Source organism: Schistocerca cancellata, chromosome 2 (assembly GCF_023864275.1).
Source record: "Schistocerca cancellata isolate TAMUIC-IGC-003103 chromosome 2, iqSchCanc2.1, whole genome shotgun sequence".
Taxonomy (NCBI): Eukaryota; Metazoa; Arthropoda; class Insecta; order Orthoptera; family Acrididae; genus Schistocerca; species Schistocerca cancellata.
In genome coordinates, this window is record NC_064627.1 from 918,442,077 (window position 1) to 918,469,698 (window position 27,622).

Consider the following 27,622-nt stretch of genomic DNA (forward strand, 5'->3'; position numbering starts at 1 on the left):
TTTGCATGTTATGTTTCCGTGTGACGCTAGATTCAAACTCTAATACTCTGAGAGAGAAGCAAGGTGAGTCAGCCGTCTATCCATCAACGCCACTTGGCTTGCATTGCACAGGTAGACGTGCATATACTCTCCAGAGTTCGTAGTGGGAAAGAAAAGTTACGAAGTGGGGCAGTGTGGTGTGAAACTGGGATGAATTCTAATTGAAGTGGGGAAGCTGAAAGCGAAGTGATTCTAACGTTGTGACTATTCTTTGTGACGTATTTTATGTTGCCAGTGAGATGTATTTCATGTAATTTAAGTATGTGTGGTTTGCATGGGAGAGTAGCAAGATAGGTTAAGAGGCAGGGGATTATACATGTTCCTTTTTGTACTGCTCGGTCTGGAGGAAATTTTCGTGATGATGGGTGTGAGAGTCGAGGTGTGAGATATAGCAGAAGATCCACCATCCTATCCAGAAAGTGTACTGTAGCGTTAGATAATTACGAGACTATTAGGTAGAGAATCACCAATGTAAATCCATGCCCACTGGGAGGAGTTCCTCATGTGTAATTGTTGTATAAAGTGTAATGGTGTGTTTAGGTTATCTTTGAATCATATTAGAATTTATCGGAATAAAATAGATAGTGAAAAGAAAAAGATTGGTGGCCTTGTTCTTCGATTAGTGTGCAGTCATGATATCCAGAATTTATAACGTGTGCGCCGTTAATATTCAGTGCGATGGCCACGTGTTGACCAAAGCCGTTGGGTAAGAAAGAAAATGTGGTATTGCCAGTGCGTAATGAACATTCAGAGATGTGTAAATTACTAATAGTCAGATGTGCGTTATCCGTTTCCGTTGCGTAATATTCAAACAGGAGAATAATTTGTAGCTTAATTGTGGGTACTAGAGCTCATCATCAGTCATTGAGAATTAAGAATAAATCCACTCGCTTGGCAGACCACTCATCTTGCAGGCCCGACTGCTTGATGCCACAGTATGAGCAAGGCATGTGGGGGCCTCTCAATAAAATGTTGGCTCAGTCACTCACGGTGCAAAGCACTCATATGCCATTGTTGTCAGAATTATCTTAACAAAAGAAATGCTTTTACCCCTGTTTTGCTCCCCTTCATGGCAAGCTTTTTGAGCTCACATTTCAGCAAGATAATGCCCGGCCGCACGTGGCAAGAGTTTCCACTGCTTCTCTTCACGTTTGCCAAACCCCACCTTGGTCAACTGAGAACGTCTGGAGCATTATGGACAGTGATCTCCAAACAGCTCAGGATTTGTATGATCTAATGCGCAAATTAAAATTTGGCACGGTGTCCCTCAGGAGAACCATTTTTTCTGAAATTGTAATCATTAGCTTGTCTGTACAGGTACATCACAGCTACTGATTTCAGTCCCATTTGTATAATTCCTATAATTCCTTCGTGGTATGTCTTTTTTTTTGGGGGGGGGGGGGGGGAGAGAGACGTATTCTCTAACCAGTTACGGCGAATAATGTAATCCCTGTCGCACCACACATCTATTAAAATTTTTGCATGACAGTATAATATATTACTAAAATGCTTGATAACTCGTAGTTAAAAATAAGTGATGAATGAGTACCAAAACTCTTCACTTGTCACTGTACTGTAGGAGCGTGTTTGGCGCTAGTTTTCTCTGATCTAAGAACCAGTCCACTAAGACAATTACGAGGGGACCTAAAATGTACTTGTAAAACAGAATCTCACCATTATAATTTTCTTAATTGAATTGATTTAAGAGAAATACGTGCAATTAAATTAAACTTCAAAATCAATTTTTGGATTAACTGCATAAGTTAATTTACGAGGCTCGTGTAAAAGAGAGTACATTAAGTGCGACACGCAAGAACACCGGAGTTTCAGTGGTACTTTCATATGTCTGAGACCACTGAGCGCTTCAGTTGGACTTCCGAGAGAAGCAACTGGGCCTTGGTGTATCTGCGAAGCTCGCTTTTTCAGCAATACTCAGTTGATGATCTTTGTTTTATTCATCTTCATTTTCCGTATGATCTAAGAGGAAACGACCAGTGCAGCCGTTCACGTTCTTCAGGCGAGATGCTGGGAGCGCGACTTCGCTGTCGTCAGTGGATGAAACATTAATCGGTGATCTCGATGAACTTGCTACATTTCTACACTTGTGAAATAGTTTTACGAAGCTTACCAGCCGCTGATTGTGCGAGACACAAAGTTAATCAGATACAGCACATCTGGCACTAATGTGAGGTCTTGCATATCTAGCAACGTTTTGTTGCCGTGAAAAACAGAAATTTGCAACGGTTATTCAGAATCCCTGTTAAACTTTAGTCCTCCCTGTAACTGATTGGATAAGTCATTTCAAAGGTCAGAGGAAGCCATACATGCACTTCCAATGGAACCATGTCTGATAAAACACCGAAATGTTCAAAATCATCCTCTAGTTGAACATAGCTTTCCTTTTTTTTGTACTGTGTTAGAAAGTTCATACTGCATAGAAGAACAGTTGCAGCAAAGTCCATGCTCTACAACAGCAAATGACAAGGTGATCGAAGAGAGAAGGCAGACGGGCAAACATGGCTCAAATGGAACAGCAATAACACCAAGAATAGTTATACAAGTTTCATAACAAATAAGAAAACTAAAGATCCTAATATATATTTTCAAGAGGTAGTGCCCCCATAACTCTCATATATTTCAAAAATGTATTACTACCTTGAGGTGCTGATAAAATAATTTATTCACACAGCCAGTTTCAGTCCTCTGACCATCATCTTATGTTTATAATTTGTACAACGTTTTTATATTAAACAGTTGCAGCAAAGTCCATGCTCTACAACAGCAAATGACAAGGTGATCGAAGAGAGAAGGCAGACAGGCAAACATGGCTCAAATGGAACAGCAATAACACCAAGGATAGTTATACAAGTTTCATAACAAATGAGAATACTAAAGATCCTAATATATACTTTCAAGAGGTAGTGCCCCCATAACTCTCATACATTTGAAAAATGTATTACTACCTTGAGGTGCTGATAAAATAATTTATTCACACAGCCAGTTTCAGTCCTCTGAACATCATGTTTCATAAAAGTATGACAACATTATGTTAGGTAAAATATAAAATCACTTGTCAACAGGTTATAAAACCATGAATTATACACCGTTACCTTATCATAACATAAATTACATCGTCAAACTGTGGCAGTTTTTTATAGACTGATGATGTGATTTACACTAACGGAAAGAAAACTGCAAAAATCAGGAAGGAGTTGTGCGACATAAACGAAAGTTGGTATGCGTGTTTCTACATCTGAAAGATGATGTCTATTCAGATTGCACGACAGTCGCGTATGAGTGGAGATACTAGCGCCAATATGAGGATGAAAGTCACGTTTGCTTTAAATACGCGCTGTAACGGTCGTCAGCGTTAGTTACCACTGAGACTGGAGGTGGTGAGTTCAAATTAGTCAAGGATACCTTTATGGTGACAAAGACACCATTACCGACACCTGACCGAGGTCGATCGAGGTCTTGTAATAGGGCTGCAAGAAGCTGGATGTTCCTTCTGCTATGCTGCAGAAGGATTTGGCGGGAATATAGCCAGTGTTCAACATTGCTGGCAGCGGTGGCCACGAAAATGTACGGACGCAAGAAGCTTCGGACGGCCACGTGGCACTAGCGAGAGGGAAGACCATCGTTTTCGGCATATGGCTCTCTCGCATCGTACTGCATCTGCAATAGCAATCTGAGCACGAGTTGGCATCCCAGTGACACCGCGAACTGTTATAAATCGGATACTTTAAGGACAGCTCCTAGACAGACGCCTTGTAGCGTGCCTTCCACTGACTCAAAACCACTCCCATTTGCGACTTCAGTAGCGTCAAGCGAGAGCTCACTGGAGGGTAGGGTGGAACTCTATCGTATTTCCTTTTGATAGCTGGTTCTACCTTGGTGACAGTGATGGCCGTTTGTTGGTTCGAAAGAGGCCATTTGAGGCCCTGCAACCAACCTGTCTTCGTGCTAGATCCACTGGACCTCGTGGGATTTCGTATGACAGCAGGAGCACTCTCCTGGTTAGCCCAAGCAACCTGATTTCAAAATTGGATGGCAGTCTGGTGATGCAACCTGTTGTGTTGCCATTCATGAGCAGCATTCCAGGAGGTGTTTTCCAACAGGATAACACTCGCCCTCTTACCGCTGTTGTAATTCAAAATTCTCTACAGAGTGTCGACATGTTGCCTTCTCCTGCTAGATCACCAAATCTGTCTCCAATCGAACGCATATGGGACATCATCGGACGAAAACTCCGGTGTAATCCACAAGCAGCATTAATCGTCCCTACATTGACTGACTAACTGCAACTGGCGAGGGGCTCCATCCAACAAGCTAACGCCTGGAACCAGTACAACACAATGCATGCACATTTGCATGTTTACATTCAACATTCTGGCGGTTATAACGGTCATTAATTTATCATCATTTGACATTTTCAATGGCTTGTCTCGCGCTTACTTTAACGTGTAGTCCTGCAATGTTAATCACTTAAATATATTACCTAGACAAATGTTTTCCCGAAATTTCGTTACTCTACATTAATAATTTTTTGGTGCTGCCTATTTTTTAGGTCAGTGGACATTACGATATGATAACAGTCGTACAGAAAGCTAAACTCCGTCCGAACAGATCTCGGAGGATTCTAACGGTACTGACCGACCGCCGTGTCATCCTCAGCCGATAGGCGTCACTGGAGGCGGATATGGAAGAACGTGTAATCAGCTCACCGCTCCCCCGGCCGTTGTCAGTTTTCATGATCGGAGCCGCTACTTCTCAATCAAGTATTTCCTCAGTTTGTCTCACAAGGGCTGAGAGCACCCCGCTTGCCAACAGCTCTCGGAAGACCACGCGGTCACCCATCCAAGTACTAGCCAACCCCGACACCGCTTAACTTTGATGATCCGACCAGAAGAGGTATTACCACTGTGGCAAGGACGTTGGCCGACATTTTATACAGTGTGTTCGTTTTAACTGAAGACATTGCTACATCTCGAAAACTACACATCAGATGAAAAAAGTTATAATTCCAATTTGTTTATCCAAGAGGGGGACATCCAACAATACCACACTCGACCCGCCACCCGACCTCGTGCGTGGGTGACGGGGAGCAATTTTGAAATTTTCAGTGGGGACCCCTGTTTCTTTACTGCAGATAACGATTCTACGGCAAAATCTACATACGGTTTATCTGAAGCATTTTCTTCATTTCGCCACACGTGGCGCTGTAATCGGAGGAGTAGAAATGGGTACACAATCGTAATTTAAGACATGCTACCAAAGGCCCTTGAATAGCTAATGGCACGTGGGATCCCACCTCCTTGCTGCTAGGATAGGACAGGCCAGAATTCACAATTTCTAATTGGAAACCCCATTCGCAACGTTGTATTCCTCCGACCTATCGAACAGGGGACTAATCTTAGCGCCACCGTGGCTGTGTTAGATTAGATTAGATTAGTTTTTAGTTCCATGGATCCGTGCTGAGGAGATCCTCGTGGATGTGGAACATGTAATTTTTTTATTTTTTTATTTTTTTTAGGTGAAATAACAATTAATATATACAACACATCATTTGTTTCTATCAAAATATTCGTCAATGGAGTAGAAGGAGTTGGTCACTAGTAAGTCTTTCAAGCTCCTTTTAAACTGATTTTATTTGTAACTAAATTTTTTTATGTATGCTGACAAATTATTGGAGATGAGTGTTCCTGAGTAGTTGACCCCTTTTTGAACTAAAGTAAGTGCTTTTAAATCCTTGCGCAGATCGTCTTTGTTCCTGGTATTGTATGTAGGAAGTGAGCTGTTAGTTGGAAAGAGAGATATATTATTTAGGACAAATTTCATTAAGGAGTAAATATACGGAGAGGCAGTAGTTAGTATACCCAGTTCTTTGAAGAGGTTTCTACAGGACGTCCGTGAATTTACTCCACAAATAATACGTATTACACGCTTTTGGACTCTGAAAACTTTTGTTTGACTTGAAGAGTTACCCCAAAATATTGTACTATATGACATTATGGAATGAAAGTAAGCAAAGTATGGAAGCTTTTTCATTTTTATGTCGCCTATGTCTGCTAACACTCGAATTGCAAATACAGATTTGTTAAGGCGTTTCTGCAGTTCTGTGGTGTGCTGCTCCCAACTGAATTTATTATCAAGTTGTAATCCCAGGAATTTAAGACTGTCTACCTCTTCTATCTGCTCTTCTTCATACTTTATGCGTATGTTGGGTGGAAACCTTTTACAGGTTCTGAATTGCATATAGTGAGTCTTTTCGAAGTTTAATGTCAGTGAGTTAGCTTTAAACCATTTATTAATATCCATGAAAATATCATTAGCAGATCTTTCTATAACTGCACTCGACATACAATTTATTGCAATACTTGTGCCATCTGCAAACAAAACGAACTCTGCTTCTGGCAGTGTAACTGATGAGAGATCGTTAATGTACACAAGAAAAAGCAATGGCCCTGAGATGGATCATTGTGAGACACCACATGTATTTTCTTCCCATTCTGATGATGACTGATGACTTAATTCACTAGTCCCTTGCACTGACACCCTTTGTTTCCTGTTAGCGAGGTATGACTTGAACCATTTTGCAGCACTGCCCGTGACACCATAGTGAGAGGCACCCACATGCCTTGCTCATACTGTGGCATCAAGCAGTCAGGCCTGCAAGATGAGTGGTCTGCCAAGCGAGTGGATTCATTCTTATCTGTCGAGTAACAAGAACTCTAGTACTCACAATAAAGTTACAAATTATCCTCCTGTATGAACAATGCGCAACGGAAACGCTCATCTGACTATCAGTAATTTACAGAACTCTGACTGTTCACTACGCACTGGCAATACCACATTTTCATTTTTTATTTAACGGCTTTTATCAACACGTGGCCATCGCACTGAATATGAGTGGCGCACACATTATAAATTCTGGATATCATGACAACATACAATTCGAAGGAAAAGGCCACCAATCTTTTTCTTTTCACTATCTTATTTATTCCGATAAATTCTATAACCTAAACACGCAAATTCTATAACCTACAACAATAACACATGAGAAATTCCGCCCGGTGGGCATGGCTTTACATTGGTGATTCTCTATCTTATGGTCTCGTAATTATTCAACGCTACAGTGCACTTTCTGGATAGGATGGTGGATCTTTTTTTCTATATCTCACACTTCGACTCTCACAACCATCATCACGAAACTTTCCTCCAGACCGAGCGGTACAAAAGGAACACGCATAACCCACTACCTCTGCAACTACGTAGCTACTCTCCCATGCAAACCACACATACCCAAATTACATGACACACACCACACTACAACATGCAATACAACACAATAAATAGTCACAACCCTATCACTTTCAGCTTTCCCACTTCAATTAGTATTTATCCCAGTTTCACACGACACTGCCCCACTTCGTAATTCTTCTTTCCTACTATGAACTCTGGAGATATATGCACGTCTTCCTGTGCAATGCAAGCCAAGTAGCGTTGCTGGATAGACGGCTGACTCACCTTGCTTCTCTCTCAGAGTATTATAGTTTGTATCAAGCGTCACACGGAAACATAACATGCAAAGTAATATTAAGTGCATATTCATCATACACGCGAGTCCTCAACTGATACCATGGACGAGTACTTCTCTTTATCCTTTGTCTCATACACAGATTGAGACTCACACAGTACTCACCACGTGGAAGTACTCGTCTCTAATTTCAAGTCCTGCACACGCAATTCCTTTAATATTTCGACTTATAGTACACACGCTAGTAATTCAGCTTAACTTAAGCACTCGGAAGTATTATTGCTACACGTGGTTTCATTGTGACCGTTGGTCACTTCCGAAGATTACTACGATCCCATTAATATTACCTGCCTGACATTTAATTCTCCCCACAAAAGTTCCTGAAATAGAGAAATTATTATTTCAATCTACTCTTAAATATTCCACATTCATACCATGTCTCCACTCCTTTATCTTTACGAAGCACACCTAAGACAGGTCTTAACAGCACAAGATCCAGCGGCAGAGTGCTGAAACATGGCCGTTCTTCAGGTTCTCTCTCACCTCTGCCGTAGTGGGAGAGCACCTTGCTACCGTATTGGTCAGCCACATTTCAGGCGCTCAAAGCTCGGGTAAATTTCATCTCTTTGGTCCCACCAAAGGTGGCCAAAGGATCGTCTCAAAGATGATCATATATTCACATTCACTATCTGCGGTTATCAGATGACCATACATTCATTCATTTCACAGATCTCACCAAACTGGATGTAGGGATTTATTTTGTGGGAGTGCACATGTGATCAATTAAATAAATAAATTGTCATTCTTTCCCACACTGGTATCTGGCTTCACTGTATTAATTGAAATTGAGTTATTTTACAACAAAAATGTGTTGTTCTGACAAAAATGTGTTGTACCTATTTTCAATGTCGGGCGGTACTGTACCCTTTCAATAGAATTCTAATTTATTTAAAAGGATGTTGTGGTTCACACAATCGAATGCCTTTGACAAATCACAGAAAATACCTGCTGCTTGTAATTTGTTGTTTAATGAATTAAGTACATATTCAATGTAGGTGTAAATAGCCTTCTCGATATCAGAACCCTTCAGAAATCCAAACTGTGTTCTTGATTATATGTTATTTGTGGTGAGATGGTTGAGAAGCTGCCTTTACATTACTTTTTCTAAAATTTTTGAGAAGGATGGCAAAAGTGAAATCGGTCTGTAGTTTGATGGTGTCTGTTTATCCCCTTTCTTGAATAGAGGCTTAACATCTGCATATTTTAGCCAGTCAGGAAATGTCCCAGTTATAATTGACTGGTTACACAAGTTACTTAGAATTGTACTAAACTCTCAAGAACATGCCTTAATTAGCTTTGTTGATATTTCATCGTAACCACTAGAATGCTTTGTTTTTGAAGATTTTACTATGGAAGTTATTTGTTTTGGTGAGGTGAGTGACATTTTCATATACCTGAAGCTATTTGTAAAGGCTAGCTTCAGATATTCAAGGGCATTATTTACTGATTCAGACAATCCTATTCTATCAGTAACGGATATAAAGTACTTGTTAAATAGATTTGCCACACTATGCCCATCGGTTACTAATGTGCCGTCTACCCTTAATTCTATTTGCTCCTGTTACTTTCTGGTTCTACAAGTCTCCTCCTTCACTATATCCCATACTGTTTTATTTTGTTCCCTGACGTTGCTATCTTCTTCTCGTAGTGCATTTGTTTAGATGTCTGAATTACTTTTGTTAATATTTTACAGTATTCCTTGTATTTAGCTAAATCATCAGCATTGGAGCTATTTTTGGTCGACAGATACATTTTCCTTTTTGTCTTACAGGAAATCTTTATTTCTTGTGTAGTCTATGGTTTTATTATAGACGTCTGTTTAATTTGAGTAACTTTTAGAGGAAAACAGTTTTCAAACATGGTACTGACATTGTTCATGAATGTGTTATATTTTTCATTCATGTCATGAGCACTATAAACATCTTTCCAGTTGCGAGCTACGACGTTTTATAAGAGATAGTACACTGCGACGGAAACTCATATTTGGTGCAGACGTAGAATAGATAGCGGCTCTAAGCATTACAATACTTGCTCATTGTTTATTGCCTGCACACCTATCTATCATTTGGAGAACAGATGTACATGTGAACGATGAATGTTGCGACCACAGAAGACAAAACTAAAATGATCCTGATTTACCGAGACTGTAGGAGAAATGCTGAGCGTTTCTAAGAGAAAGCTTGTTCGTTCGTTCTTTTACAATGTTGTGAACGCTTTTGTGCCTGATACTAGCGTACAGATCGGCAAAAGTAAACGAAGCAAACGTGTTAGAGGAGACGCTAATGAAATAGCTGTACTGTCGGTAGTGGACCGCAACCCACGGATAAGTTCCCGGCAGCTACACCGCGATCCTAGTACTGAATCAAGAATTTCTTGATGCCAATTTCCATAACCGAGTAGAGTTTTTGTGAATGGACAGTGAACAAACGCAAACGACCACAAACCATCGTGGCGCTAAGTGGTACAACATGTATTACTGGAGTATAGACATACCCCACTGGTTACGGCAAGTTGACCATCAACGTCCTTGGCCAGTTAACGTATGGTGTAGTATCATTGGTCCGTATTTTATCGACGACACGTTGAATGGATGCAAATATGGAACGTTTTTGTGACAGATGCTTTCGATACTACTGCAGGATATTGCCCAGGACGTTCGAGAACGTGTGTGGTTTCACGCTGGGCGATTGAAGCATAGGGAGTGTTAGACCGTGTTTACACTGCTAGGCGGATCGGAAGAGTGACGGTGTTAATAGGTCCGCTAGATCGTCGTATCTGACATCACCAGATTTTTCTCTGCGGGTGTATTTAAAAGATAAGGTTGTAATTTTTCCTCCTTTCTATGTAGTTCTCAATTCGTTCGAGCAATCAATCATTCATGATAGGAAACGCAGTCATAGCTCAGTCACTCAAAATGATTCAGAAATTTTACTTGTTAGAATGAAATCAGGCGATGATTCTTCTCTGCAGGCTCGTGCTTTGCGGCAGTCTGCTAATCTGTACAAATAAAATGCCTCGTAATTTTGGGAGCGTTGTATAATCAGTCGGGAAACCTCAGATCAATCGGATATTTGGCTTTGATGAAGTTTAACCTTCCGAAGAAGTAATGGAGCTCTTGGATTATTAAATGCAGGTTCGTATCCAGTCTTTCGTAAGTTCCCTTCTGATTAACAACTACGCAATATATCGACGAATATCATTAATTCTCAAATGTCAAATACACACCTTTTGTGTGAAGGAGCAACATATATATATTTCCCTTTTAATCGTACAGTTCGTACTCGCTTCCCACGCCCGGGTTCCCGGGTTCGATTCCCGGCGGGGTCAGGGATTTTCTCTGCCTCGTGATGGCTGGGTGTTGTGTGATGTCCTTAGGTTGGTTAGTTTTAAGTAGTTCTAAGTTCTAGGGGACTGATGACCATCGATGTTAAGTCCCATAGTGCTCAGAGCCATTTGAACCATTCGTACAGTTCGTATCAGTTATCTTCTCTCATAAATCTCAATAATCAGATTACAGTTCTTCAAAACAAAGCTCAGGCTAATCGGCACGAAGACAATCTCGGAAGCTTTTTTTTTTTTTTCTAACAACCACCAGAGAGAGTACTACAAAGAATAATTATGCGCTCATGGCATAGCTTTTGTATGAAACTACTTTGCGCAAGGATTCTGCGAGTATGAAGATAGAAAATTTGTAAACGTCATTCAAGGGTAGAATTGTATCAGAATAATTCATCGAATATAAAGAGATATTACAAGGTGTACCAGCAAGTGTCAACAGGCGTGAAGACATGGTCGACAGCATCAGAAACGCCTGTGCTGACATTCCCGCAGGTATACTTATGTCCTGTGTACCGTCATTTGAAAAGCGGATCACTAAGTTTATTGAAGTTGGCCGTGTTACGTTTAAACAGTCACTCTAATTGGGAAAGTAGAGTAGCTTTCGTGGTGCGTCGAGTAGTCCCCTGTTTGATATTTCGGAAGAATAAAACGTTGCGAATTTGGTTTCCAATTAGATGTTATGAATTCTTGCCTGTCCTACCCTGGCAGCATGGAGATAGCATCCCACGTGTCATTGGATATTCAAAGGCCATTGAGCAGCATGTCGTAAATTACGATTGTGTACCCATTTCTATTCCTCCGACTACAGTGCCACCTATGTCGGAACGAAGAAAATGGTTCAGACAAACCATATGTAGGTTTTTCCATAGAATCGTAGTCTGCAATAAAGAAACGGAGACTATCGAACATCCGCATAGAAGTTATCAAGGCAGTCATGCCTACAGATATACTACATATATGTGTGCGCCAGACACATATATAGCACAGCTGCAAGCATGACTGCCTTGATAACTTCTGTGTGGATGCACGACAGCCTCCGTGCCTCTTGCGGGGATACAGAACTCGCTGCGAGCAAATAGATGTATGGGCAGTGGACGTTACGAGCGTGTCAGAAGTTAGGAATTTGGGTTGTACAGAAGGTGTGCCCTGAAGACCGAGTGACTAAGCGGGAGATGCGGGTTCAAGCCCCGGTCAGACACAAACTGTCAACTTTCACCGTGCCCGATTGCGGCTGGAGTCAGTCTCTCCTTTGAAAGTTGTTTACGTAACAGGCGGACATCAAATCCAGTAATTTTGTCTGCAAACACAAATACTGCATGAGCTTCACAACCAAATGATAAATACTATAAGGATGATTGTCTATGGTCATGTAATCGTGATGGACAACTGTAGACTGACGGCAAGAATGTTCGGAAGTGTCTCTAGAGGGGGAATGACTAACTTTAAGTGGTCAAGATTAGTCAGAAAAGAACAGAAACTGGACACGACTCTCACTACTAAAATCCGTATCAACACATGTGACTCTCTGAAGTAACTAATAGCAATAACAATGCTTTCCGGAAGTGGAGTGAAATCAACCCAGGAATAGTAAAACATGCAAAGCGCTAGGATGAAGGAATATTGCGTTAAAAGGTAAGTTCTCTAGAATTAAAGTGTGGTTAGACCAGAGAAGACCTAAATAGAATGTAACAATAAATTCTTGAAACTTCCTGGCAGATTAAAACTGTGTGCCGGACCGAGTCTCGAACTCGGGACCTTTGCCTTTTGCGGGGAAGTGCTCTACCAACTGGGCTACCCAAGCACGACTCACACCCGGTCCTCACAGCTTTAGTTCCGCCAGTACCTCGTCTCCTACCTTCAAACTTTACAGGAGCTCTCCTGCGAACCTTGCAGAACTAGCACTCCTGAAAGAAAGGATATTGCAAGGTTCGCAGGAGAGCTTCTGTAAAGTTTGGAAGATAGGAGACGAGGTACTGGCGGACGAAAAGCTGTGAGGACGGGGCGTGAGCGTGCTTGGGTAGCTCAGTTGGTAGAGCACTTGCCCGCGAAAGGAAAAGGTCCCGATTTCGAGTCTCGGTCCGGCACACAGTTTTAATCTGCCAGGAAGTTTCATATCAGCGCACACTCAGCTGCAGAGTGAAAATCTCACTCTGGAAACATCACGCAGGCTGTGGCTAAGCCATGTCTCTGCAATATCCTTTCTATCAGGAGTGCTAGTTCTGCAAGGTTCGCAGGAGAGCTTCTGTAAAGTTTGGAAGGTAGGAGACGAGGTACTGGCGGAACTAAAGCTGTGAGGACTGGGCGTGAGTCGTGCTTGGGTAGCTTAGTTGGTAGAGCACTTGCCCGCGAAAGGCAAAGGTCCCGAGTTCGAGTCTCGGTCCGGCACACAGTTTTAATCTGCCAGGAAGTTTCATATCAGCACACACTCCGCTGCAGAGTGAAAATCTCATTCTGGAATAAATTATTGTCAACAACACTGTAATTTTCTTTAATATTTCACTATTCCGTCTTTTCGATTCTCCTTTTCTTTGAATCGAGCAGTTATTCCAAGCTGCGTCAGCATATTTGGTGTGTCGGTCAGATTTCCCTTACAGAGAAATGTGCGGAGCACACGGCTACCACTCGCACAACTTGACGTGGGCCACGGAGAGCGCGATCTCGGTGAAAGCGGCGGCTGTGGCGCGGCCGCGGCGGGACGTGCGCGCCCATACGTCTGCGTGGGTGGGTAGGAGGGGGAGGGGGAGGGTCGGAGCAGGGTAGGGGGCGTGACGAGTGACGTGAGTCGGCATCACTCAGCGGCCGCCCTCAATAGCGCCGCGACGCAGACGGACGCGCCGCATTCGTCTCGCCAGTCGGCCAGCTCTTTAGCACCCCGCGCCGCGTGGAGGCGCGACCTCTCCTGGCGGCGTGGCGTGGAGGGACGATCGCGTACCGTGCATGTTCGCTGGAAACGTTATCTATCACTGGGAATGGAATATTGTTTCGGAACCCTGTTCCCTATTTGACAATGACATCCACTAATGAGCCGAAACAGTTCGACTTCTGTCCACCACGACAGAAGTGCCCTTTGGAGGAGTTGCGAGCACGTGACACGGGATGGGAGATGTCTAAACGGAGCAGAGAGCAATCACAAATCATTATACAGGGTGTTTCAAAAATGACCGGTATATTTGAAACGGCAATAAAAACTTAACGAGCAGCGATAGAAATACACCGTTTGTTGCAATATGCTTGGGGCAACAGTACATTTTCAGGCAGACAAACTTTCGAAATTACAGTAGTAACAATTTTCAACAACAGATGGCGCTGCGGTCTGGGAAACTCTATAGTACGATATTTTCCACATATCCACCATGCGTAGCAATAATATGGCGTAGTCGCTGAATGAAATTACCCGAAACGTTTGACAACGTGTCTGGCGGAATGGCTTCACATGCAGATGAGATGTACTGCTTCAGCTGTTCAATTGTTTCTGGATTCTGGCGGTACACCTGGTCTTTCAAGTGTCCCCACAGAAAGAAGTCACAGGGGTTCATGTCTGGCGAATAGGGAGGCCAATCCACGCCGCCTCCTGTATGTTTCGGATAGCCCAAAGCAATCACACGATCATCGAAATATTCATTCAGGAAATTAAAGACGTCGGCCGTGCGATGTGGCCGGGCACCATCTTGCATAAACCACGAGGTGTTCGCAGTGTCGTCTAAGGCAGTCTGTACCGCCACAAATTCACGAAGAATGTCCAGATAGCGTGATGCAGTAATCGTTTCGGATCTGAAAAATGGGCCAATGATTCCTTTGGAAGAAATGGCGGCCCAGACCAGTACTTTTTGAGGATGCAGGGACGATGGGACTGCAACATGGGGCTTTTCGGTTCCCCATATGCGCCAGTTCTGTTTATTGACGAAGCCGACCAGGTAAAAATAAGCTTCGTCAGTAACCAAATGCTGCCCACATGCATATCGCCGTCATCAATCCTGTTCACTATATCATTAGCGAATGTCTCTCGTGCAGCAATGGTAGCGGCACTGAGGGGTTGCCGCGTTTGAATTTTGTATGGATAGAGGTGTAAACTCTGGCGCATGAGACGATAAGTGGACGTTGGCGTCATTTGGACCGCAGCTGCAACACGGCGAACGGAAACCCGAGGCCGCTGTTGGATCACCTGCTGCACTAGCTGCGCGTTGCCCTCTGTGGTTGCCATACGCAGTCGCCCTACCTTTCCAGCACGTTCATCCGTCACGTTCCCAGTCCGTTGAAATTTTTCAAACAGATCCTTTATTGTATCGCTTTTCGGTCCTTTGGTTACATTAAACCTCTGTTGAAAACTTTGTCTTGTTGCAACAACACTGTGTTCTAGGCGGTGGAATTCCAACACCAGAAAAATCCTCAGTTCTAAGGAATAAACCATGTTGTCTACAGCACACTTGCACGTTGTGAACAGCACACGCTTACAGCAGAAAGACGACGTACAGAATGGCGCACCCACAGACTGCGTTGTCTTCTATATCTTTCACATCGCTTGCAGCGCCATCTGTTGTAGAAAATTGTAACAACTGTAATTTCGAAAATTTATCCGCCTGAAAACGTACTGTTGTCCCAAGCATATTGCAACAAACGGTGTATTTCTATCGCTGCTCGTTTAGTTTATATTGCCGTTTCAAATATACCGGTCATTTTTGAGACACCCTGTAGGTCCCTTCCATAAGGGAACGATGGATGTCAATAACAGCAAAATTAGGAAAAAAATGAGACCATTAAGAAAACACATACGACAACCTACGAAATCTCACAACATAGTTCAACTACCTGCAGTACGAATATCCACATCCAACGAAAACAATTAAGTAGTACATTTCAACCTAACAAAACAACAACTACAACCTAACAGGACTAGTCACTTAACAGAATGCTAAATCAACGAAATAAAAAAGTAAATCAGAAGAGAAATGGCAGAAGCACAGCCAACCGCAAACATCACAAAACGCCCCTTGATGAGGTTCTTGAGATGTTTCTCTCAGCACTTGGGCGAATGTCAAGGTCATCGCGTCCTCTTCTCAGAAAACAAGACTGCATAGGAGTAAAAGAAAGGAATTCCCAAATAGTGAAATAAATGTTATCCCAACAGCATTATGCATGTTAAGCTAAGCACCAAAGAGCTTTTGTCTTCGCATGTTCCCGAAAAAACAAAAAAAAATTCTAGCTAGGATATAGTCCGCAAATTGAGAAGTTCGCTTCATAAGTGACTTCGGCGAACGTTGGATTGTTATGGCCCAGCACATGGAATCGAGTATCTCGGAAATGACGAAGCTGGTTGACCGTTCGCATTCAAGTGTCGTGAGCATTTATGCAAAGTGGTTGAAGTATGGTGAAGCCACAAGTAGACGTCAAGGTATTGAACGTTCATGCCTCATCACAGACCGTAGAGGCCGAAAGAAAGACCATTGTGTAACGTGAGATAGGCAGCGATCTGTGGCGTATACGAAAGCAGAGTACAATGCTGGCGCAGGCACAAGTGTCTCGGAGCACACTGTTCAGCACACATTGTTGAACGTAGAGCTAAGGCCCGTACGTGTTCCCATATTTACCCAACGATTGTAGTGGGCGAGAGATCATCGAGATTGGTCCGTGGATGAACGGAGACGAGCCGCCTCGTAGGTTGAATCACTTTTCGTGCTGCACCACGTCGAGGGTCGTGTCCGGAATCTCGACTGAGGGACGGTTGGCTAATTGCTCCAAGTATGCTGGAAACAACTGGATGCAGTCACATGGGTCAGTACTATGCTATGGGGGATACTCGCATGGCCGTACATTAGACGTGTAGTAGTAACCGAAGGCGTTATAACAGCTGTGGACTGCATGAACATTATAGTGGACCACGTGCGTCCTTCCATTCTTGATGTATTCCCCGACGGCAGTGATATCAACCAGCAGGATTTCCATGTCACAAGACCAGAATCATGATGCACTGATTTGAAAGACATGTGAATCAAATCATATCGACGTCTTGGCTACCAATTCCTCCTGAAGTAAACCCAATGGAACACGTCTGAGACGCTATTGGGTGCCAGCTATATGACCACAAACCAAAGGCCGGTAATTTTCGGGATTTGCGTGTCCTGCGCCTGTATTGCGTTCCAGAGTTGGACCAACACGTTATTAAGCAGGTAGACATAATGTTTTGACCAATCAGCGTAATTCATACTGCCGAGGGCACCACATCTACATTAATATTTACTCCAGAAACCAGCTTACATCAAAGTGGCATGATTCTAGCCTTCTACATCTACATCTACATCTACATGGGTACTATGCAAATCACATTTAAGTGCCTGGCAGAGGGTTCATCGAATCACCTTAATAATTCTCTATTATTCTAACCTCGTATAGCGCGTGAAAAGAACGAACACCTATTTTATTATGCTGACCGTTTCTCCCTATGTAGGTCGGCGTCAAAAAAGTATTTTCGCGTTCGGAGGAGAAAGCTGGTGATTGGAATTTCCTGATAAGATTCCTCCGCAATGAAAAACGCCTTTGTTTTAATGATGTCAAATGGTTCAAATGGCTCTGAGCACTATGGGTCTTAGCATCTTGTAAGTAGGCTGTTTATGTTTTCTCTATGTAAGTAGGCTGTTTATGTTTTCTTTATGTAAGTTTGATGTTTATGTTTTCTTATTGGCAACGTTACGTAGCGCTCTCTGTGGCTGTGCTGTGTGCAGTATGTGGCTAGTTTGCATTGTTGTCTGCCATTGTAGAGGGGCAGCTATATGTTAACAGCGCATAGCGTTGCTCAGTTGGAGGTGAGCCGCCAGCAGTGGTGGATGTGGGGAGAGAGATGGCGGAGTTTTGAAAAATGTCATGAACTGCTGTATATATTATGAATCTTGAGGTAAATACATTGTTTGTTCTCTATGAGAATCTTTCATTTGCTAAGACTATCAGTAGTTAGTGCCTTCCGTAGTTTGTATCTTTTATTTAGCTGGCAGTAGTGGCACTCGCTGTATTGCAGTAGTTCGAGCAGCGAAGATTTTTGTGAGGTAAGTGATTTGTAAAAGGTATAGGTTAAAGTTAGTCAGGGCCATTGTTTTGTAGGGGTTATTGAAAGTCAGATTGCGTTGCGCTAAATAATATTGTGTGTCAGGTTAAGCACAGGCTTGTATAATTGTTCTAAGTGGACGTTTCATATGTAAAATTGTTCAAAGGGGACGTTTCATATGTCGACCCTTAGCCTAGGATACCTCACTGGAATCTTCTGATATTTTTTTTGTAGTTTCTGTAATTAGTGTAGATTTTGTTTATTGCTAGTGCGTAATTGTAGAGGGAATCTCCTTGGTAGTTGCAGTCTTTCATTGTTGCACAGTAAAACAGTTGTGGCATGCATGTAGATTTGCACCAAGTATTTCGCAGCTGCAATTAACTAGATATTATTTTCAGTGCTATGTTAATGTGTTCTCTTATTTTTGCTATTCAAATTGTGCTTTTCTGTGTTATCGTGTGAAATATTGTGACAATAATGGCGTGTGAAAAACGTAACACTCGGCTCCAAAGTAAACTAAGAAATGACAGTGAAGACGAAAGCAGTGTGTTAGCGCCACTGTGTAATGAGTTAACTAATGTTCAAAGTAGTAATTTGGTAACTGTGCATAGGGAAATGGAGCGGGCGTCAAACAATGGCGTAGACAGTCAAACAGGTAGTGAACAGGGAAGCATTATCGATCGATCGGTCGGCAACAGCTCGCCTCAGGAATCCGAAATGATAGGACACAATTTTGCAAATACTGTAGATTCAGGTTTTGTGTCCTCACCGGTTTCTCAAATGAGTCAAGACACATTTTCTGCTTGTCAAAATGTGAATGCTGCCGGTGAAAACGCACTGCCAAAGAGCATAGAAAAACAGATTCCAGACACTAATACATTATTATTGCAATTAATGCAAAAAATGGAACAAAATCAGAAACAAACACAGCAACAGTTAGATACAATGGGACAAAATCTGCAAAAGTTAGACACAGTGGAACAAAATCAGAGACAAACACAGCAAAAGCTTCAAAAGTTAGACTCATTGGAACAAACGCTTGAACAAACACGTGAAGATTTAACTACTGAGTTACATAAAATCGAATCGAAATGTCAAAAAGTCTGTAATGACGTAAAAACACAAATTTGTGAGCATTTCCAACCTATTTTTTCGCTGCATGAAAATGCATTACAGAATCACGAAGCAGCCATAAAAGAGCTGCAAACCATTGTTCATGAAAATCATGAGACCTTGTGGGCTAAAATTGACTCAGTTGCATCTACCGATTCGGTAACGCAACTTGCAGAAACTCAGGAAAACTTAAAGGACACAGTAGAAAGACACATGGAGGAAATTAGTTCATTATCAGAGAAAGTAGCCGAACTTTCGGATCAGGTCACTAATTTATCTACAAAGGTAGATGATGATCTGAATGACACAAGACCCGTAGCCTTCACTGACACAGAAGAGTATGAACAAATAAGAAAATTCAAACAAAATCAGAATCAAATTAATACGCAATACAAAAGAGAAATGCGGGAAGTACAAGATCAGCTGACACAGGTAATACAAGAATTACGTATTTCAGAGGACACTCGCGCCCCAATAAGGGAAGAGGGACATAGAAATACGGAACAGCCACAAAATAATAACACAGGGCATTTCGGTAATTATGAAAGAAATTGGCAAGGTACACCGAATTTTGAGATGGAACCGCCGACACGATGTAGCAATGACCGACATGCTACTCGCCGACACGATGATTTTGACTATAAGCTGTTCATTACTACACGTAAATTCAAAACATTTAAGAATTCTGGCAACGACATTCATCCACAAGCATGGCTCCATCAATTCTCTCATTGTTTCCCTCCCAACTGGTCATTGGAGCACAGATTAGAATTTATGTGTGGCTACTTGGAGAATGAACCAGCTGTAAGAATGCGATCGGTCATTCACGATTGTCACAGTGAAGGAGAATTTTACCATGCGTTCCTCTCAGCATATTGGTCACAAGCTACACAAGATCGCGTAAAACATAGCATCATGATGATGAAACACTTTGAACAATCTGAATTTTCCAGTCTTGTCAAATATTTTGAAGACATGTTGCACAAGAATCAATACCTGTCAAACCCATACAGCCCCTCAGAACTCATCCGCATTTGCTTAATCAAACTGCCCGAACATTTGAGACATATTATTTTAGCAGGACGCTGCAAAGACGACATTGAAGCTTTTCAGGGACTGTTACAAGAACTGGAAATTGACACAGACAGTCGCGGGATGCGAAAACAGGAAAACAATCATTACAGGTCACATCCGTCACAATTCCGTGACGACAGAAACAATAAATGGCCACGACAAACCTATTCTTACAACGTAAATCGTGACCAAAACAGACACCACCCATATGACAACCACTGGCAGAGTAATAGTTACAGGGAAAGATCACCTTTCCGCGGTAATGACTATCACAGAGACAATCAGAGAAACAGACAATATGGGAACCAATATAACTATTATCAAGGGAGACAGAATAACTTTAGACGCAACGGTCCAGCGCGTAGTTACGATTCAAGGAGAAATTCTCCACCACGTGACCGACAAGAAAGAAACTATGGAATCTACCGACATGACGACAGACGATATGATCGTAACGACAGACCTGAATTGCATCAGAACTGGCGAGATTTAAACAGAGCTGGGCCCTCTCGGCAAGGCGAATTTGTGGAAGTTAGGCCTCCAAATCCCAATAACGACGCGCGCCAACAAAGAGACAATAGGCGATGACTCACACCACTGGCAGCCATAAGACGTACTTATGAAACTGACGACGCAGCTGCCGTAGCTAGTAATTACGTAAAAATGGAAGACATTAGGGACATCTTACTTCAGGAACACGACGTAAAACATAACAACATTGCATATCCTGTGATTCATATTACTGTAAATGACGTAAAATTTACGGCAGTACTTGACTCTGGCAGTCCCATTTCAGTAATTAGCGAAACAGCTTTTAGCAAATGCAACAAAGCGAACGATTGCCCCACACTTCCGTTACGTAAGATTAAATTACAAGGTGCAATCTTTGGAAAAAGTGTAGATGTACGCCAACAAACCAACTTAGAATTCTTTTGTCAAAGCCACAGCTTCTCTATGAACTTCCTTATTGTTCCATTATTGTCGACGGAAATTATACTGGGAGTAGACTTTTTGAATGAATATAAAGCAATCTTAAGTTTTCACGATGCTGAAATAAGTTTAGAGAAAGAAGGTAAGTCAATAGCTTTGAAATTTGAAGACTGGCTCTCAAACCATGATGAGGAAATTAATCGGCTTTACCTTCTGTTAGATAACAGTTCGGAATTTTCTACGGAACTAGACACCAACAATCACTCTGCAAGTACTGAAAGGGATGATATCGACGGCATATTTGAAATTAATGAGTTAATTCAGAATAAAATTCAAACAATTGAGAATTGTAATGACACTGATAGGCAGGACCTTTTTGAGATTTTACAAGCACATTCCACAGTTTTTACTCACAAAACAGGAACAATCAAGGGATTTCAATACCAATTTCGTGTTCGTGAGCATACTAAATTTTGTGTTAGACCATACGTAATTCCGGCACATTATAGGGACCGTGTTAGAACAGAAATACAATCTATGCTTGACGAGGGCATTATTGAGCCTGCAGTAAGCTCATACAACAATCCATTACATGTTGTTGAGAAGAAAAATGGATCGATCAGGCTTGTTTTAGATTCGAGACAAATCAATACTATCATTATTCCTGAAACAGACAGGCCGCAGACGATGGAAGAACTTCTTCAAAATTTTAATGGTGTAAAAGTGTTGTCTTCCATTGATCTCAGATCCAGCTTTTATCAGATCGAACTTCATCCAGAATGCAGAAAATACACAGCTTTCCTTTGTTTCGGCGTTTGTTATCAGTTTCGGAAACTTCCTTTTGGTTTGAACATTTCTTCGGCAGCATTCATTCGTGGGTTAAATTCCATATTACCTGAGTTCTTAAAACGTCACATCACTTTATATGTGGACGATATTCTAATAGCAGAAGCTTCATGGGAACAACATAACCGCATCCTCAACAGTTTGTTACGTATTTTTGCAGAATCTGGAATTACAGTTAACTTGGAAAAGTCTGAATTCGGTAGGTCAAAGGTGAAGTTTTTAGGACATATTATTTCTTCTGTAGGCATTCAGCCGGATCCTGAAAAGTTAGAAGCAATCAGAGCCATTCCTGTTCCATCCACAAAAAGACAAGTCCGCAGTTTTCTAGGTCTCGTAAATTTTTACCGTCGTTTTCTGAATATGCAAATTCTAGTTACACCAAAACTTTGTTCTCTCACTGGAAAAAATAGTATTTGGAACTGGGACGAGCAAGCACAGTTGGAATTCAATTCTTTGAAAGAAGCGTTACTTCACGCGCCAATACTAGCTCATCCAGATCTGTCACAAGATTTCTGCCTTAGCACTGATTCTTCCAAAGTTGGTCTTGGTGCCCATTTATTTCAAGAAGCCATAGAAGATGACATTACTGTTCAGAAAACCATTGCTTTTGCTAGCCGAGTGCTAACAAAATCTGAAAAAAATTATTCCGTTACTGAATTAGAAGCTTTAGCTATCGTTTGGGCATTTAACAAATTCCGTTTCTTTCTTTCTGGTAAGCACGTAAAAGTATACAGTGATCACCGTGCATTACAATTTCTTATGTCTTCAAAATTAAATCATGATAGGTTAAAACGTTGGGCATTGTTTCTGCAAGAATTCCGCTTCACAATAGTCTACATTCCCGGCAAGGAGAACATTGTTGCGGACGCACTGTCACGCGCACCGGCTGGGCTTGAGAAAAGTAACACAGAAGGCAACCTCGAGAAAAATTTCAGTATTCTTTACATTCAGAAAGTCGCCTTTGAAAACTTCATCACCACATCTTTAAAGGACATTGCTCATGAACAAGATAAAGATCCGATTTGGAAAGACATCAAAGGTAAATGGCATGAAAAGACACACACTCAGATTCGGCATTATTACCTGGTTAGAAACAACATACTCTTCAAACGCTGCACTGTTGATGACAAGCTATGGGTACTTTGCATTCCAGACGATTTTGTTAATAAGCTCATTTGGTACATTCATTTCAGCTACGCACATTTTGGTCCACGAAAATGTTATCATATTCTTCGAACGACTTGTTATTTTAACAATATGGAAAAGCGAATTCGAAGAGTCTTGTCTATTTGTAAACTTTGTCAAAAGGCGAAACCATCTACTATCTCACATCGTGCTCCGTTGTTTCCTATTATTCCTTCTAAATTAAAAGAATTTGCTGCTGTTGATCTCTTGGGACCCCTTGTCAGAACATCGAATGGATTTTCGTACGTTCTAGTCGCTGTTGAACTTACATCAAAATTTGTTTCTTTCACTCCGTTACGTAAAGCCACTGGACGGTCTGTATCCAACGCCTTTGTTAAAAATTTCTTACGTGAAGTTGGACACGTTAGTAAAGTCATTTCAGATAACGGACCGCAATTCAGATCTGCTGTTTGGTCACGCATGCTTCGGAATCATAGAATCAAACCTGTTTTTATTTCATTGTATTCACCACATTGTAACCCGTCTGAACGGATTATGAAAGAAATCAATAAGCTTTGCAGACTTTATTGTCACAGAAAGCATCAGCATTGGGACAGATATTTACACTTATTTCAAAATGTGCTGAATGAAATGCCTCATGATTCCACTGCTTTACCACCTACTCTTGTACTGAAGAATGAAGAACCTCCGAACAGAATCAGAGAGCTTGTACCTTTCCCGAATACACGTAAACTTCGACACAAAGACATAATTGATTTGGCTCTTAAAAATATAAAATCTGCAGCAGACAAAAGGAAGAAGTAACTCGTAACAGTAACACTTAATTTTCTTTTCAGGTACATGGTAATATTTTTTTTTTTTACAATCAGTTGTTATGGTGCACCACTTTAATTACATAGACATTAAGATGTGAATATGCATTTCCCTTGTCTGCATTGTTGTTTCCTGTAATATTTTTTCTGCTTGAGCTATGTCATGTTTAGGTATAAGTTGCTGCTGTTTGTCAGGCATAGTGTTACTGAATTTGACTTTGTGTTACTCTTCTAAGCTAGTTTTTCTTGTTTCCTGCATTGCCTTATATTAGTTGTAATATTGCACTTGCTTTGCCAATTTATGCTGCTTGCTTTGCCATTTCTATTTTTTGTCATTGATGTTTGTGTTAATTATTTTTTTGCTGCATTGCCTCGTCCCTTGATATATATATCTGAGCTCAGTAGATTTAAGTTAGCTTAAGAGGGGGTAGACTATATAAGAAACTGACTATGGAGAATAGGTAAAGAATGCATTGCGAAGAAAGATTTGGGCCCAAATGAGTATGGTACAATCAGAAATAATTATATTGAAAGAAATATGAATCGAATACAGGAAGGAGGTATAGGTAGGATTATCTTGGAAATAAATAATGAGGTAAGAAATATGTGAACACATAAATACAGAAAGCATGCTTGGATAGGATTTTTTTGGTGGAAGCAAGGGTTGAAATAAGACGAACGATCTATGGAATGAAGGGAGATCTCCAAGCAAAATACTGCAGTAAACCAAACCCTGTCCTTTCCTCTTTGCTGCCTTTTCCAAATATGTAATTGTGTGTTGTCCTTTCCTTTTGGTGTTATCCCACTATGTGTTTGTGTACCCTTGTGTATTTGTGTTTTTTTCCTGTCTTTATGTGTTTAGCTGATGAGAGCTATGTTGTAGAATTTTTCTAATATTCTGTTATTTTCTTTGTAAAGATGCTTAGACATTATTTATTCTGTGTTGTTTTCATGCTCATGTGTGAAGTTGACGTTTCAAAAGTGATTCTGATCTTTTATGTATGTACTCATGTCATCATTCCTGTAACACTGATGTATATGTTTATTTCTATTCTTTTGTAAAGCCCCTATTACTACAAATATTATCTGTATTGTTATGTCTTTAATGTTGTATTTTGTACCTTTGTAATTGTTTTCTTATGTTATATAATTGTAATTGACACCAGTTACTCAAATTAAGTAACTTGTAAGCATTCATTTCACTGCACACATTTCTGTTGGTCATAGTATATGGACAATATGTGAGAAGTAGGGACTGTTAGTGTTTGCACGTGTGTTACTAATTCAGCAAGGGACTGGATAACAGCATTGCTGGTTCTAAGGACAATTCCACAAACTTTGTGAGTGCACAAGTGGTGGTTATGGACTTGCTCTATTATCCGCAAGACTCTTCAATGGTGATTGTGCACCTGCACGGTCGCAACAGATGGCTGCTGGCCATCTCTACAAGGACTACAGTGGGTCTACACCTCTGGTGGCCCACAAATACCACAATCTCTACCAGGACTGCAGTGGGTCTGCTCAGTGATGACCTACCTACCAATATTCTTCGAAACGTCGACTGACTCTGCTGTGGGTTTGCTCTGTTGTGGCCCATTACCTGTCAGCATGTCACGAGTCAGCACTGTCTCTCCGTTGGAAGGACAACACTACTTCTTCAAGACTGCATGGAAATCCACTACTTCTGTGTGCAATTTCTTTTACTAATGAGACTTTGTGAAAAAAACTGTAATTACTATTATGATGAATGATCAGGACTGTCTTTATGGACTGTGAGAAAATTTTAGCTTTTGACCAACATTGTATCAACAAGTGTGTGCATTGGATATCTTTGTTAGTGTAATTATGAAAAATTTTATCAAATCATTATTGGCCACTGGCCAAAAACATTTGTAAAATTTTTTGTGGGGAGCATGGGGGCTATGTAAGTAGGCTGTTTATGTTTTCTCTATGTAAGTAGGCTGTTTATGTTTTCTTTATGTAAGTTTGATGTTTATGTTTTCTTATTGGCAACGTTACGTAGCGCTCTCTGTGGCTGTGCTGTGTGCAGTATGTGGCTAGTTTGCATTGTTGTCTGCCATTGTAGAGGGGCAGCTATATGTTAACAGCGCATAGCGTTGCTCAGTTGGAGGTGAGCCGCCAGCAGTGGTGGATGTGGGGAGAGAGATGGCGGAGTTTTGAAAAATGTCATGAACTGCTGTATATATTATGAATCTTGAGGTAAATACATTGTTTGTTCTCTATGAGAATCTTTCATTTGCTAAGACTATCAGTAGTTAGTGCCTTCCGTAGTTTGTATCTTTTATTTAGCTGGCAGTAGTGGCACTCGCTGTATTGCAGTAGTTCGAGCAGCGAAGATTTTTGTGAGGTAAGTGATTTGTAAAAGGTATAGGTTAAAGTTAGTCAGGGCCATTGTTTTGTAGGGGTTATTGACAAATGGCTCTGAGCACTATGGGTCTTAGCATCTGAGGTCATCAGCCCCCTAGAACTTAGAATTATTTAAACCTAACTAACCTAAGGACATCACACACATCCATGCCTGAGGTAGGATTCGAACCTGCGACCGTAGCAGTCGCGTGGTTCCGGACTGAAGCGCCTAGAACCGCTCCGCCACCGCGGCCGGCCTCAATGATGACCATCCGAAATCCTGTATCATTTCAGTAACACTCTCTCCCATATTTCGCCATAATACAAAACGTGCTACCCTTCTTTTAACTTTTTCGATGTACTCTGTCAATTCTATCTTGTAATGATCCCACACCGCGCTGCAGTATCCTAAAAGAGGACGGACAAGAATGGAGGAGGCAGTCTCCTTAGTAGATCTACTACATTTTCTAAATGTGCTGCCAATTAAACTCAGCCTTTGATTAGCCTTCCCCACAACATTTTCTATGTGTTCTGTCCAATTTAAGTTGTTGGTAAATGTAATTCCTAGGTATTTAGTTGAATATGCGGCCTTTAGATTTGACTGATTTATCGTGTAACTAAAGTTTAACGGATTCCTTTTAGTACTCATGTGGATGGCCTCACGGTTTTCGTTATTTAGGGTCAACTGCCAATTTTCACACCATACAGATATCTTTTCTAAATCGTTTTGAAATTTGTTTTGATCTTCTGATGACTTTACTGGTCGATAAACGACAGCGTCATCTTCAAACAACCTAAGACGGCTGCTCAGAGTATCTCCCAAATCGGTTGTGTAGATAACGGCAAAGGGCCTAAAGCACTACCTTGGGGAACCCTAGAAATCACTTCTGTTTTACACGATGGCTTTCCGTCAGCTACTACGAATTGTTACCTCTACTACGAACTGCTACCTTTCTGACAGAAAATCACGAATCCAGTCACATAACTGAGACGATATTCCATAAGCATCAATTTGAAATCCCTTGTCAATAGCCCTCAGCACTTCATGCGAGTAAAGAGCTAGTTGTTTTTCACTATAACGATGTTTTCTAAATCACTGTTGACTGTGTGTCAATAGACCGTTTTCTTCGAGGTAATTCACAGCGATCGAACACAATACAAGTTCCAAAATCCTGACTTGTGACACGAACATCCTGCTGGTTGATGTCACTGCGGCGGAAAAACATCAAGAATGAAAGGATGCATGTGGTCCGCTATAATGTCTACAAGAATGAACATCAAGTCTGAAAGGATGCGGACGGTCCGCTATAATGTTCAAGTAGTCCA